Raw genomic sequence first — 15,861 nt, forward strand, 5'->3', positions numbered from 1 at the left:
GTCTGGAGTCCCAGACATTCCTTCAGGCCCAGGGGTAACACCTTCAAACTGCCCTACTGCATAATCCTTGCTTCTACTGCTTCTGAGAAAGGTGAGTTACAGTATGTATAAGCAAGACTTTTTTAGCTAGTGAAATTGTCTAATTTGTTCAGAGCAGGGGAAAAAAAAAAAAAAAAGGAGCAGGCCAAATCCTCATGCCTTTCTGAAACATTTGAGTTTTGGGCATAACTAGAAAATTATAGAAGATAGAGGTTTCATGGTGGAGCAATTTGACTACTTAGTATCCGTGATTGATCACTCACAAGACCACTGTTTGGGCACTCTCAGCACCAACTTCCAGCTAAGGATGTTCAAACCCGTCTCCCCATGGAGCACCTAATCTCAGCACAGGAAGTTATTCCAAGCTGCACAGCACTGATCGGCTTCATTTTTATGAACATCCTAAATGCCCATTCAACCAGAGACCCCCTTCTTTAGAGCATGGGAGGGGAGACACGTCTGTTTTAATTGCTGGTCTGACCTGGCAGATTAATTGAAACCATCCTCCCTCCTGAGAGCACCGCACCATGAGAATACAGAAATATTCTCATTCACTTCCCACTTCATCACTGAAATCAATGCAAGATTTTCTACTGACTTGGGGCTTAAATAAGCTGCTCTGTAATTATATTACAGGGCTTCATACTGTTATACTTTTATATTCTATACTGTAATTATACAGCATAGAATTAACTGCATGCAAATGTGTTAGCACATCATTAATAAGATTTATCAAGCATTCTTCCCAGAAAATTACAAGAAATGATCGTAACATCGTAAGGAAGCAGTGTAACATAGTTTTTTGGAAAGCCTGAATGCTAGGGCTTTTGAATTGTCACAATCATCATTATGCTACCTAAAGCAATACCCCAACAGTCCATTTAGAAGAGCACATGCACAACCATAATCACTTAGCCAAGACACAAAGACATTGCTGAAACGAGCGTGTTCTCAAGTGCTGCCTTAAAGCAGAATTTTCTCAGTACCAGGCCTTAAGCTCTCCATGTCTGTGCATATTTATCTACAAGCCAGTATAATATGCTGTACACCCTAGGCTTAATCTCGAGCAGTCTGCAGCCTTGGAAATATCGGAAAAAAACCCTCACATTGGTCTCTAATATTAAGAAATTAAAGTATTTCATCTTCCTGTAGTGTTTTCATCTGTTCCTCAGTCTTCCTACTGTGCCTCACTGTTCTTCCTCTAATTGCTGTTATCAGACACCAAACTTTTCAAGGTAGACATTGATTTTCCACGTGCATTCTGTTAACCATCAGGCATGATTCTGGTACTTAACATAGAGCAACAAAAAAAAAAAAGTATTTTAAACAAAGCAGGGAAGATGCTAGAACGGGATGCCTGACACATTGCTGAATGGGGGCCTTTGCATACTCCAGACAACACATTTTTGCGCCTTGCAAGTCCAGTGAATCATCCATACTGTAAAGGGGCAATACTATTTTGCTCTGGTAATTTAATTTATCAAACAACAGCATAAAGTAGTATTTCTCGAAGTTATGGCTAGCAAAGTTCTTAAGGAAATCCTTCATGTCAGTTCAGAGGAGCTTAACACTTGTGACAACTCATTAGAAATATTAGCTACAAAATCTATGGCAGCAAAACCCAATAATATGCGAATCAAGGTAAGGACAAAATACACAGGTTTAATCCTGCAGATTTACGTGTTTAAATGGATTCCACTTATAATTAAATTTCACACTGTTTCTGACAGGAAAAAAAATAAAATCCTCTATTGCTGTTAATACATTTGCCACACAATTTTGGCAGCTTTGATCAGCTTTGTCATTTCAAGCATCCGGTAGTTTTCATATTGATTCAGGCCTTAATCAGAACACATTTTTTATTTCAGAATTAGCATACCAAAACTGTTTTGTGAGTTATCATGCTAATATGTTCTATCAAAGACTAAATTAACATTTTACCGCTGTTAACCAGAGGCAATGCTTCATATACAATTCAGATGATGTTGCCAAACTTTTCACAACACCAGCTGCTTAAATTTGAGGGTGCTTAATATCTGTAGACCTAAAGAAATATCTTTTGAAACTAACCTAACCACAAAGCCCCCCACAGTCCAGTATCAGTATTCCCAGAGCTAATGAAGCCCCACACTGTTCCTGAGCTCTACTGTACTACCAGTAATGAGGCAAAGCACAAAGTTCCAAATACCACTATGCAGCATCCCTTTCCTTCTTCACCTTCCTTTCATTTTTTCAAACTTTTTTTAGTCTCAAAGGTATCATGAAAAAAAGAGCGGAAGGGAGGAGGGGACTGTTAACCTGCCATATCTGAACTGCTTTCCTTGCCTGGGAGTGAAAGAGAATTACAAAGAAGTAAGACTGTTTTGCTGTTTTCCACTGTCTTCACAGGCAACTTGCTACCCTTCTTCTAAAGCCACTGTTCAATGCCAACAGTCACCACTATGCATTAGTGTTTTTCTGGCAGAATTCCTCACTCTCAACCCAGAGCTTTCCTATGGCAAGTGTCCCAGTTTCATCTCACCTGTAAATGCACAGATTGTGCATGCAGCTACTACCTGCCAGGAGTACTCACCCATTGCCATCCAGGCAAACTCTCTTGACTTCTGTGAGATCTGCAGAACAACATTCAGCAGGGTATCTGAGAAATTGTGCCAGCAGAAGTTTGTATATCTTCTACATATATGAAGAATATTTTGCCGGGAATCTGATAGCAACAGTTGAAGGTAATGTGAATGGCTCCTATCCACAATGTGGAACACTGGTTAAGTACTTCATTTAGACTTAGAATAACCCTTATCTAGGTTTAAATTCAGATTTAAAATTTCATTTTAAATAAAATTTACATGTATTTAGAAAAACAGATGCACTTGTTTGTAGACTTTATCTTCCTAACATAACTAATTATGAATTTAAAAGGAAGCTGACTTGCTCCCAAAATTCTCTGTCTCTTTTATCACCTTTTGATACTCAAGAATATTGAAAAGACTTTTTTGCCAAGGTGAGGACATTACCAAATTTGGCAATGTCAGATCAGAGGCACCAAATTCTTGAGTCCTGATACTCTCTCAGCCAAAGGTGAAAAGAAATACCAACTGCAGCAATAATGGCAAAGAACAAGATCTGGGCTGTTCCTCAGCTATTATTTGCATTGACTCTGAGATCTGCAGGAAGATCGTACAGGCCTGACAGGAACCGTGTTCCCATCAAGTTGCTCTCCCTGTAAGCAAACTGCCATAATCCCCGCTAGCCTCCCTCTATAAATGTCAAATGTTTAGCAATAATTTAATGTTTAAGGGAATAGGACTTGGATGCCACTGCCAATGTCTGTAACCACAAAGAAAGGTCACAGCTCCTTAGCCAAACACCCGTAATTCAAGACTATCTGGGTTGCTGCTGTAACATAATTGTCAAATAGCAGCTGGAAGTTTACAATCACATCTTAACTGTGGGTACTCTTAACTAACGGCAGATATATTTCTTCCTACAGAGGAGCTAAGATTACTTCCTCTGTCTCCTCTGGCTACTTTCCCAACCTGTCATCACAATCTCAGTTAATCTGAGTTGAGCCTCGGCCAACTAATTCATACCTCTGCTGTGCTCTTCTTTGCAGATGGAGGTGTTGTGTCATCCATCCTGGGTGGAAGATACAGATTCATACATGTGCTCTTTATCAATAAGCTAAAAATAATCAGATCCCATCCTTCTTAAGGGAGGGATTCATTAATTTCAACTTTTAGCCACCAATCTGGTCCCTTACCTCCACACAAAGTCAAAAAAAGAGTAGTAAACGGATCCAGACGGCAAGTGGTTTGACATAGTTTAAACTTATTCTACTTTCAATGCCTGCTTCTATCTCTTGATCATGAGGAGAGCCAAAGTGCCTAGCTCAGACTTGCCCAAGTTTTTTTGACCCCAGAGTTAGATCCTGCACTGGTTGGGGGATCTTTTGGCCCTTTTCTGGTTAAACAGAAGTGAAAACAAGACTCCTGTCCAGCAGTATCCACAATAGAAACAAGTTTGGTAAGAAAAAAAACTACCCACACATCTGCTGAAATCTGTCTAAGAGGAAGAAAGAAGGTACTGAAAAAAAAGTTTCATCTTACTCTAACCAGAGATACCACTAAGTCACTCACTGTCCTCCACAAGCAACAGCGTTGAAAGTAGTTGTAAGGTTTAAAGCAACTGAATAAACACAGATGCCAGCTCGTGAACTACTCCTTACACAAATGCTATCAATCACCTCAGTTTCTCTGGCACAGCCACCCTCATTTCTTATATCGCACCGCTCCATGCCCTCCATTTTAGGAGCTAGATAACCACTCACATCATATTGAGGCAGGCTGCAATCCCCTGAAGATGATGCAGTTCTTCATCAGCGTTGTGGTTTAGTCCTCAAGCCAGTCTTCAATCAGCTTCAGGTTGGATTTTTTCAGAAGTCCTTCTTAAAACATGGCTTTACAGAAAAAAAAAAAAAACAACAAAAAACAAACCCAAAACAAACACAACAAAACAAAACCAACAACACTTGCTTAATTCTTTGAAGACATATGTAAAAGCACAAATACTTTTCTTACAATATGTAAATTATGTATTTGAACAATATGCTTTTTACTTAAATATATTTGATATTCAGGGTTTGCTGCTGTTGGTAAGCATTCTCTTTTGGAACACAGACTTTAAACCTCAATAAAATGTGAATTTCTCATCTGTGTTGGTTTAGCAGTTCAAGAAGAGACCTTGCTATTTAAACAACATACTTAGTTTTTTAGAATCGGAGTTCTACAATGAAGAATTTGCAGATTAAGGCACTGTTTGCTCATGTAGAAAAGTTCTTCCTTTTCTAGATTTCATATATCTTGGCTAAATAAATGTGTTTTCCTTCTCTGCGAAAACTCCCCCCACCAACAGCAAGCAATCTTATACCGTCAGCAAGAAGAAAAGAACTAAGAGAAAACTTTATTCTTCATATTTTGACTGTGACACTACTGAGCATTACAGCAAGATTTCCTGGAGAGTTGATGCCTAGCAATGCAAAAAAAAAAAAAAAACAAACCCAAAAACCAAAACAAAACAGAAAAAACTGCCATTTCCTAACATACCTCACTGTTTCTCTTGTACTTGCATCTAACGTGCAGAGAGAATTTTGAAGATCTTTACTGCCCACTCTCTGCACCTTTGGGAGCCCAGCTACCATTGAATCTCTGAGTTTACATGTTTTCCAACACAGATAACAATATCACTATTGATCTAGCAAACTGTAATTGCCACTCATTTATGAAACAAGCACAAAATACTATCACAGCCCTTCACATGTATGATGCAACACAGCACACGGGGGATCAGTAACAGAGCACGGAGTATTTGACTAATGAGCCACCAGCCAAGGCTGCTTACTCCATCATTAGTGTGAAAGAAACCCTTACAGTAGTTCAATAATCTCTGCATCAGCTCATCACCCACAGCGCGAGGCAGCTTGCTGAAGAAGCGGAACCCAGAGACTTGCTTTTTTTCAGCCTACTGAGCCATTTGTATCAGTGTTGTGCGTACAAAAGTGGTCCTGCCTGGGAAATAATCAAGCTCCCGTTTTCAGAAGAAATCTGGTCTTTCATCAAGACACTTAAAAAAAAATCCAAAACATTAATCAGAGATTAATCACGATAGTTAGCCCACTGGTGGTGTGAAGCGGGGATATTTAAAAAGGTTTTCTTTAACCCAGGAAAGCAAATCTCCCAGAGTACTCCCTGTAGAGGGAAAACACAATCTCCGAAGGGCAACTGAGAGCAGGCTCTGAAACACAGGTGATCTGACTTGCCCCCTAAGGGAGCCTGTTGATTGTAAAGCGGCTTTTCTCAAGCTCCCTGCAAGCCTGACCTTTTCTGGGTTTCATTGCCTTTGTACTACTCCTGTCCCCAAAGAGGGGAAAAGCTACTGTCTTTGATTGATGGCAGCGACTCCTCTCCTAGGGAGTACGGAAGGGAGAAGCAGATGTAATTATTGGGAACAACTTAGTTCATTTTTCCCCCATCACACAGGAGCAAAGCCAATGCCTGCAATTAGAGGTTGTTAGCTGTTCCCTGGCTAGTGTAAACAGTAGTAACCAGCAGTTGCAAATGCTTTGTACTCCATTACACAGGAGAAACTGAGCTGCTACTAGTAATAAATCAGCAGAATTTAGTTTTGATTTAACATTTATCCTTTTTTCTTTAGTGGCTAATGGTATTTTGATCCCTTTTAAGCATTCCCATCTCTCTTTCATCACAATACTCACTTTGATAAACTGTTGCAGACATATTAAAATTTACTTTTGAAAATATCCTTTTTTCCACAAACCTTCCCTCACTGCATCTTGTCTAAGCAGCTAATGTTTAGGTGATAATTCCATTCAACCACCAATATGTCACTTGTAATTTTTGTTTCACTTGTCTTTCTGTGGCAGCTCAGCTTTGAGGGGTGTGGGGTGTGTTTACAGTAAGAACAAGCTGTAATTACCAGTTGCAGATATAAATATGCACCTCCAAACCCTGGAAGAAAGTGAGCCACTTCAGCCTTTAAAGTTATCTAACACTACAAACATTTGAAGACTGTATTGACAACCTGTTCTCATTTCCCTCCTTGCAGAAATTGGACTGCTTCTGGCTGCTATCAATTAGCATGTCCCAACACTTTGCAGGAATGTGGCTGCCAGTGACCCCATGTTCACGTGTCAAGATAGAAGCCATGTGCATCAGAATATCTGTCCTTGGCTCTCCTAAGCATGATGACATCCTGGGTTGCTAAAACTATCAGTCTGGCACTTTGCTGAGCAACAGCTTGCAATAATAATAATAACAACACATCTTTATAATATGGTAATATGCCTATAATAAATTGAATGTATTTGTAGCTGGAGAATATAAGGAACAAGATGGTTTTCAGCTTGATCTCTTTATCCAGTATCCAACACCTAAACTAAGGATTCAAAAGTAAGTCAAAATCTCATATTTTATGTGTAAAAAGCAGAATTTTCCTTTTCTTTTTTTTTTTTCTTACAATTGTTGGAAATGGAAGAAGAGATATATCAATGAATTGTTTAATAGTCTATATGTTGAGGGGTATTAGTTGTTTAGCCTAAATAAGTACGTTTTAATTAAAATAAATTACTTAGGATTATAATATAGTATGATTTGTGCTGTTTGTCTAGCTTTACTTAGCATGAATAGCTACATTTGTTGAAGCCTTTAGGCTGCAACAGTTATTTTTCTTAGTAATTTTCCCAGCAGCTGGTACAGCACTGTTTAGTCTTTTAGTATGGGAAAGTGTTTTAGTAGCGTTTTTCCCAAGTCTGGGATTCTTTAGTTCTCCATGGTCTGCCAGCAAGTGCAGGTGTACAAGGAGTGTAAACCAGAAGATAAGAAGGCTCCAACCCTCGGCTGAAACTGCAAGTCAACAAGATAAGAGCCTGTCTGCACACAGAAAAAGAATCCAATAAGATGTTAGAAGACCCCAGACCAAAAATGACCATTGGACTAAAAGACACATGGACAGCGCGTGAAGAGCGCATCAGGGGTGGGTGTATAGATCTAAAGGGTATAATTGCCTAGGAATTTCTTTGTTCGGGGTCCCCCTTTTTGGAGGCACCCAGCCCAGGCTGTTCTTGCTGCTGTACCTTTCAGTTCAATTAATTATTTTATAAAATCTGATGCCTGAGACTCTGCTGTGGGAAACCTAAGGTTGAGCCTGAAGAAGGAGGAAGCACACCTGAGAGTAAGCGTGTGGGTGTGCGTGCGCACAACATCATAAATGGTGCGTGAATACTCGGGGAATGGCTTTAACAGTTTGGCACCTCAGATCCTCCTTTAATATATCAAAGGATAAGTGACAAAATGTGGGACTAGATGGTTTCTGCCCCTTCTATAAGCAACTGCTTAGGTGCCCAAGAACCTAGAAATGACCAATCAAACTTTACATCTTTCATGTAAAGTATTTTCTCTTGTTTGTCTTTACCTTGAACATTTTCTGTAATTAAGCTTATACTTCCTATCTTGCTGTTTCCTTCAAAAATTCAGCTGCAGTGTTTTGGTGGAGATAGGCTGCCTCCACCAAACCTTGCTGTCACCCTCCATATTTTGGATGAGATAGTGAGAGCTGGAAAAGTTAGTTAGCCTAAGTAACTGCCACTGCAGCTGGCCTTCTTCAGTAGCTCAGATAATCGAGTGCATTGCTCTGTGTGGTGAGATGTGACATTGCACTAAATGCTGAAAATTTACAACGAACTACCAGCAAACATACAACCAAATTTTCCCTTTTTAGGGATTACCCTTGGCTGCTTTAACTTGTCCCCATTTCAACTCACAGCACAGATTAATTCAGCCATGAAAACAGACACGAGGAGTAGGAAAATCACTTCTACAATAGTTAACTCACACAATCAGGATCTTGGTATTCACTTCCCAGAGCCTCCAGTCTAACACAATGCGACATTATCTTACATAAAAGCATTTGAGAAGGTTTTGAGCTATTTAAGTCCAGAAAAATCAGCTGCATTTAAATAAGCTGTTTATTAATCGCAATTGGATTTGTTCTTTCCCATCTGTTCTATAGAAGTCTGATTTCTGAATTAGGGGAAAGTAACAACCTATTTACAACCAACTTAAGTCCTGCCTCCTGCTCCCTCGTTCAAAAGAAGCAAGAGTAAGTTGTCTTTCTTCCCCTCCACACTGTTATACATTTAATTCTTTGAAACAAATGGGGTTCTTTGATCATGCCAAAGCATTTCAGTCAGTTGACAAGATCGTTGCAACAGTTTGGACTGGATTTCAGATTATCTGCCAGACTCAACACTCAAAATGCTGCATCTTATAAAACAGTTTTAGAAAGCAAGTGACTTAATGTTTCTCCCTTTTATACTTAACAACTGCAGTACAGTAAAGTTTCTTTCATTTTGGTTTTTATTAATTCTTGTCAATAAACATCAAACTCATTGAGAAGAAGGCAATTTCAATCATCTTCAAATTAGTTGAAAATTCAGAGCACATCAAAAGTTTTGGAGGAAGGAATAGGCTCACAGAACTGATGAAGCGGTGGAGTTAACATGCTAGCTCCTATGCCTAGAAATCTAGGTTCATTTTTTTCTGGAGATTTGAGTCCGGATCTCATCCTCAAGTATTTTAGGTAGAGAATTTTATTTAAGACTATGTTATAAACTAGGCAGAGAGTGGGTCTAAGCATCCACCTCTTAGCTAACTCCATTAGTACACAGATTAAATTGGTGGAGGTGATTCTTACTTCTCTTTGTTGGAGCTAGGATATTTGGAAAAATGATTCACTAGCCCAAAAGAGGATGATCCGGGACAGCAAGAAGGACACTTAGAGCCACTACCCATAGAGTCTACTTGCTAGTCCTATAAACGTTGGCATGGTCAACTTTCTCTAGGTAATGACTTGGGAACAATCATGACCCTTATCGGTCCCTTAAGGCCTTGGGAAAAAGCATACATAACCAAATTCCCTCTAACATATAAGGGGATTAAACCTCCTTATCCCATATTCTAGTTCCAAATAACTTCACATTTCCTGTAAAAATAAAGGTGAATTTATATCAGAGATAAAGTTAAAAATTTTATATCACCAAATCAAGAAGTTGACAGAGAACACTTGCCTGTGTGCAGAGGAAAAGAGAAAAAAATATTCTTTGCTTTAAACTTGCAATAAAACTTTCAGGGTTTCACATGCCTCTGGAAGCTCTTCATAACCTCTCTAAGGAGTCGTGACTCATCAGTTGAAGAATACTAGTCTGAGTTAATGGCATTCACCCAGAGCTAACTTTTTTTATCTTTTTTATTTTTTTTTTGTGAATAAGTGTGTCTGAGGCTATGCTAGCTTTTCTTACGTGCCTATGTCCATAACAGAAGTTGAAAATGTTACGATTCTGCATTCCTCGGCATTCTTCCACACTCCTAGGAGCAAAATGGCTTTGCTGGAAAGCAGGGCAGATGTGATTATGAAACACATTCTTACATTTGCAACTTACTCTGTTCGACACAAATTACTCATAGTTAAAGTTTCATGTTAATGGCATAAGGGAGTAGCAGGGGACAAAGCCAATGCAATAAAAGAAACTAATAAAGCAAGGCACCTCTGGGCCTTCTGGTTTCCTGCGTTGTCAGTACCACACGTTTGTCAACTGCACATCCTAAATTGTATAATAATCTAAACCTGAAACCTCTAACTGGGAACACTCTGGCTAGTGTATAGATGAATTGAGAAGGCTTGTGATAAAAATGAAGAAGAAGCAAGGGAAAGTCCCGTTGGACATGAAATCTCCAGAACATTTTTATGTGGGTTCCTGGGTTGTGGGTATTCTTACTAGACCTTCATGCTCAAAAAACCCTAATGTGGAACATGTAGGGAAAGGAAATGTGGTCAGAAACATTCCTAAGAGTTTTAATTTGCTTTGAGGAAAAACATGTCTTCAAAGCTATCTGGAAAGTCTAAAAAATTATATTGCAATGTCAGGAAGATGACAATATTTGTGACACTGTTGATGTGAATCAATATCAGAGTCACACAATGTCAGTACAAGTTATCCTACTATGAAAACAAACACATCACAAAATTTAAGACTTAATCATGTTGTGTTCAGAAAGGGAAGCCTGAAGCAACAGATACAAAGAAAAGGTGAGTTGGTGCTATATCAGTAAATCTGAGGCCTAAATCTAGTAGACAAAGAAACACAAAAGCCTTAAAAAATAAATTACTTGGGGCCTCTTCCTTCTTTGAGTAATATCCATAGTAATGAATAGCACTGATTTCCCATCCAGACAAAATAACGTTCACCACAGGAAGGGAGGAGATAAAAAGAAGATGGGTCTATAACTCCTCTCTGTCAGGCCAAATTCTGACACTTCTGAGTCTCATGACCTGAGTACTTTCAACTGGGGAGATCTGCTGACTTAATAGTACATTTCTATGGCCAAAGAAGGTTACAGAAGAATGAAGAATCAGGCCTGCAATGTGCAAAGAATGTACAGTGAGGGGGGAGTTAAGGTCTCTACATGTAGTAAAAAAAAGCTTTTATGCAGTAGTTAGCTCATTCTGCTGAAGAGAGAAGTTTCAGCCAGAAATAGCCAATGAAACCTTTCCTCATTAAGACCAATAGTCTGAAAGGACTTCATGACTTAGAACTGTGTCCGTATGGCTCACACGCTCTGATTATCCACACGCTGGCACAGCATCTTTGCTCAGAGCCAGGTGTACAGTGTGGTTGAAAACAACAACAAGCCACAGATGGACTTGGATGGGAATACTGTTCCTACCAGAACTGTTACCAAGAATAGTGGGAACGTGACCCAGAAGATCATGTAAATGTTAAAATAATGAGAATTTAAAAATTCGTTACAAAAATGCTTGGACTGCACCAGTGTTAGCGGATCGGTGTCCTGGTTTGGGGTAAAACAGAACCAATTTTCTTTTCAGTAACTTCACTTTTCGGCTAAGCCTCTGCGTTCTCTGAAATTAATGGCGTTAAATGCGTTCTCTGAAATTAATGGCATATTTTTCAGACAGGGTGGGCTTCTAGCAGAGATAAGGCCTGATGCTTATAATTAATACCAAGGAATGGGATGTGGAGAGGCTCCTGCTTATACTTATTGCTACAACAACCAAGGTCAGCTAATTTTGCTATGCACCAGTTTGGAGGGTCACAAGCAGATAAGTGTAGAGGGGGCGCACCTGTGGGCAGGAGCGGACAGACAGGTGACCCAAAACTGACCAACAGGGTATTCTGTCCCGTCTGCCTCATGCTCAGTATAAAAGCTGAGGGATCAAAGGGTCAGCCCTCATTCTTCAATGGCCAGCATCTGAGGAAGACTCTGTCTGTTCGTTTGCTTTTTATCCCGATCCGTGTGTTCCAGAATCCATATCTGGAATTCAGTTCCTGTATGTCGCTGAGTCCAGTCTGTCTGGGACTTTCCCAGTGCCTGCTGGTGACGTGATCGTCATTCTGGGAGCTCAAGACTGTTTTTTTATGTATTGTATATATTTAATTATTTTCTTTTTTTATATTATTATATTTTCTTTTTATTATTTTATAATTAATATTTCATTAAAGTAGTTTAGGTTTTTTTAAACTCCTAAGTCTCCTTCTCTCTCATCCTTCTCTCCCTGAAGGGAGAGGTTGGGGGAGAGCATCTGTCTTTCAGTGGCTGGTCTGGCCCAAACCACAACAATCAGGATCCATTTAACTTTAAGAAAAAGACAGGAAACCTGCTGGAGTGAAAAACTAAGACACAGTCTAACCATTACATACCAGAGAATAATTAAAGTAAATTAGGAGGCTGTTGGAAGGAAGAGCTAAAGGGAAGACTATAAGGTACACGCTTTACCTGTTTTAGTTATTTACAGAAGCTTAATTGTGGAGTTTCCTTATTCCATAACTGAAAGATAACTTTATATAAGACGAGGTAATTTTTGCAGGAATATTACAAAGCTGAATAACGAAACCATCAGAAAGCATTTTGAGATGTTCTACAAAGCATTGCAGAAGTAAAAAAGATCTATACAATTCTTTACTACTTATGCAAACATAATTAAACTGCATTCAAGAATTTGTGCTAAAGTAAACAATTCAGGCCTCGGGCTCAAAATGTACAGCCAAGTTCTTATTATACTTATATCTCCACAGTGCTCTTTTTATTTTCTCTTCTGCCTCCTACTATGTATCCTCAGCATCTTTTAGCTTGATTTGTCACTTGAAAAACTAAATTTGGGAATTTTACAAATTAAAGAAACAAACCCACACACCCTTCTACAATATTGTCCCTTGATGCAAGTCCCCCCCCCAATTTTCTCCTATTGCCCTCCTGGGCTTCTGTTTAGTAAAAGTTTCCTGTTCAGGTAGGCATTTTCAGGGGAAGGTTATAAAAAAAAAAAAGAGAGAGAGAACAATTAAGAAGCTGTAGGGCAACTTCACCATATGGTATGCCCAAAGGAGACACTAGCAACACAATAATCTGCAACTCATCATGTCATACTGCTGTATTATGCATACCTCATTGCCTCAGCTTGTAGCAGAGATCTGAATCAGAAGACATGAGATAATGCCTATATGACAGTTCTCGTCTCCTAGTAGTCCGTAGCAAAATTTCTTTCTAAGGTGTAAAATGAGGATGTGCAAGTGGAACAAAATCTTTTTTGAGCAGACCAAATGTTGCCCTTCTCTGTTCCTGAACGGTTTCCAAGAACAGGAACATGCAGGCCCCCCAGTGCAGAAAGGTAAGGGTACTCCCCCAGTTTCGAAATTTCTGCCTGAAGCTTCAGCTCTCTGATTCAACAGACGATTGGCTATTGCCCTGCAATGTAAGCAAAATGCAGTCCAAGCGTTTGTAAAGCCCTTGCTCTGCTGTACATGCACACAGATGGTATAAGGCACCTGAGAGTCTGACCTAGAAATCCATTTGTTCTGAGGCCCCTTTAAATCCTTTGCTCACTCTCTTCGGAGCCCTGAATGAAAATAAAAGCTTTTAGCTTTGCTTCTTTTTTTAAAAGTCTCTGCTACCAACCACTGCTAAAATTTCACACAGTGAAGTACCTGAAAAAGCTCTGCTGAAACTCGGTGATTTAGGAAAGCGGTAAAAGGGAAAGAAACAAGGCCGGAAAGAAAGAAGGAGAAAGAGGAAGACAACTCACTTCCACTGTCTTTGAAAAAGAGGAGCAAGGTGGGATTAGAGCATCAGATGAGACAGTTCAGACACAAAGCACAAGTGACAGACAGAACAGGTTCATCATGTGTTAGAGCAGTGGTGTCTGCTGGCTGATTTTTGGCAGCTGCTTCTGCCAGCGCAACCACTTGCTGCTGCTTTACCAGCCAATGGCTGAGAGCAAAACCCAGCATCCGCCGCTCGCGCGAAAAGCACTCTATCACGCCTCAGCAGGGCTCCTTGTGCTACAGCTCCGCAGGATGGAGGGTGACTGCTCTAGTCTGTTTATTCTTCACTAAATCGCACTGTTTTCGGGTATCTTGCACAAGATAGCTGATAGAAAAAAAGCACAAAGGTTTTGGTTCAGTGGTAATAAGGCCTGCGGGTAGGCACTTCCCATAAATATACGGCTTTTGATTTGTTTTGTTTTGTTTGTTTTATTTTATTTTTTCTTTGCTTTTGAATACCTGAGTTGTCATCACTCAATTTAGAAACGTTCAAATTACCATTCTAACTCAAAAGCTACACGGTAAGATAAAATGGGATGCAATTATAAAGCTTTAGTGTCGTTACAAAGTTAAATAATAAGAACATCTCATGCGACTGCAACTAAACATACTAAATAGCTGGTAAAATTACCAGCTATTTACTACTGCTAAGTGGAGCTGGAAACAGGACAGGGTGTTGATAGGAATCAGTTACAAATGTAAATTTGATCACTAATTGGCCAAAACTTCACAGATAATGAACCTAATAACAGCTAATCAAACAAGTGTTAGGAGTTAAACAAATAGATCCTTCCCTCCTAGTCCTTCCTATTGAGACTCTCCTAGCTCTGAAGTGTGAATCCATTTACTGGTCATTTAGCAGACCAGCCATTTTTAGAGTCCAGCCTTGCTCGAATTGTAAACAGACGTGAGACTGATTTCATAGAATAAAGCCTTCAGCACCAGCGACTCCTGTCACAGTACATTACCTCTTCAGTTGTACTGGCACAGCTGTCTGAGAGGCTTTGCTGTGAACCAGCCCAAGGAACCGATCCAGCTGGAAGTAATCCCATGGGTTATTTTTTTTCCTTTTATTTTTTTTCCTTCTCTTCAAGCCAGGTCACTTTCCCTGTCTAGCCCACAGCAGGAGTGGGAAACGCAAGGCAGTGACTGTCATCCCTGACCAGTCTTGCTGTCGGTGCTTCAGAAATGCTAGGCCACAGCCTAGGAACTTACTTTTTGAGGCTTGTTCCTTTTAAATAGTTGCAGATTATACATGCAAAAGCAGTCACAGATACTCAACGTTTCAGACTTGTCCTAGAATCTCTAAACTTTGGAGTGAGGCGCATAGTGCAACCTCAAAGCTGTGCATGACTGCACCTCCTCCCCAGACTGAATTATATAACGTTGCTGTCATGATTTCTTTTTTTTTTTCCCCAATTACATCTTTCATCTTCAGTTTTCCTCTCTAGAGCACCAAGTTTCCAGCAGCTAGGCTCAGGCTGCTTGACACTCTGAGCTCTGTCTCCACTTCATGCAGAACGACACGAGCGCATTCAGTCTACCTTGCCGACCGGAGCCTCAAACCAACCACAGCATCCGTGCTCAACTTGGGAAAGCTGAGCTGTAACAGATTGTCCCATCCCACCTCAATCTATCCAGAACGCTTCAGCAGAAGCTTACACCTATAATTAGGAACCAATCTTGCCTGGGTTCCCACTGTGCAGTGGCCTCCAAGCTTGGGCTCAGATGAGCAATAAGTGCAAGTTGGAGGATTTATAATGTGCGGTTGTAAGGAAATCTGTCTTGAGAACATGTACTTAACTGATGGTATAGACATGCTGAGAGTTATTCTGCTGAGAGCAGTTTGTTCCTGCAACATTCAGTTATTGCTTCAGGGGACTTTAAATACCATTACTTGTGGCCCAGATGATCGCAGGTATTGAGGCTCATACAAGAAATGTAAGCTTTCCGCAGTGCTGTTTCACTGAGACACAGATGGAGCTTTATGATTTATCTGAAGTCACTCAGGGATACAACAGCAATCAGCCTCACCAGGCCTATTCCCAAAAGCACAGCCAGCCTTCGTAATGGATGCTGACTAAGTACACAGTCGGCACGAGGAGTAGAAACGGATTCCTCTGCTGAATTCTGTCTAT

This window comes from Vanellus vanellus, assembly GCF_965231255.1.
Source record: "Vanellus vanellus genome assembly, chromosome: 3".
Lineage (NCBI taxonomy): Eukaryota > Metazoa > Chordata > Aves > Charadriiformes > Charadriidae > Vanellus > Vanellus vanellus.